The sequence below is a fragment of the Penaeus japonicus genome, unplaced genomic scaffold (genome assembly GCF_977035675.1).
Source record: "Penaeus japonicus unplaced genomic scaffold, GWHDUDI00000001_assembly GWHDUDI00000024, whole genome shotgun sequence".
Classification (NCBI taxonomy): Eukaryota; Metazoa; Arthropoda; class Malacostraca; order Decapoda; family Penaeidae; genus Penaeus; species Penaeus japonicus.
Genome location: NW_028234426.1, coordinates 6,335,953 through 6,336,665, shown reverse-complemented (window position 1 = coordinate 6,336,665; position 713 = coordinate 6,335,953). Strand labels below are relative to the sequence as shown.

The 713-nt window shown below is 29.7% G+C and overlaps 1 protein-coding gene across 1 annotated transcript in view; it reads right to left on the bottom strand.

Annotated features, from left to right (window-relative positions):
• Positions 1-682: 682 nt before the first annotated feature.
• LOC122251145 (uncharacterized) overlaps positions 683-713 on the bottom strand; it is a 14,837-nt gene continuing 14,806 nt past the window's right edge. Inside the window, exon 7 of the mRNA XM_086551087.1 lies at positions 683-713. This exon is cut by the window's right edge and continues 707 nt beyond it. The gene's annotated coding sequence lies outside the window, so the exon portion shown is untranslated.

The following is a 713-nucleotide window of genomic DNA, read 5'->3' as shown; positions in this document are numbered from 1 at the left end:
TCATTATACTCTTAACGCTGTTGTTGTTCTTATAATCTTTATCACCATTCTTATCATTATCATCATCATCAACAATAGTAATAATGATGATGATAGTGATATTAGTTATAACAATGGTGATTAGCAGTAATGATAAAATGATAAATAAATATTTCAGTATTATTGATGATGATAAGGACGCCAATAATGATATTGTTAATGATTTCAGCAACCATGGCAATGATATGCATAATGCATAGAATTAACAAGAATAAAAATTAACGCCATTTCTAATGGTGATAATGATAATGATGATAAATATAACGCTAATATATATTTTTTTAAATTATTGCAATGATGATGATGATAATAGTACAATTAGTAGTAACATCATCAATGATAATGATGATTAACATATTTTACTGTTTATTTTCAAAATATTTTTCTCTCTCGCTTTCCTTTTTCTTTTTCTTTTTTTTCATTTCTTACAATTTTTGTCGTAAGAACTATCTACCTTTTCTTCAGAACAGTCGTGAGGATATTGAAAATTGAACAGAGGGAATGAGAAGAGAGAAAAAGAGAAGGAGAGAGAAAAAGAGAAGGTGAGAGAAGGAGAGATAGAGTTAGGAAGGGAGGAAGGGAGGGAAAGAGAGAGAGAGAGAGAGAGAGAGAGAGAGAGGGGGGGGGGGGAAGAAAACAAAAATCATAGTCCAGTTTATTTATTTATAATATCA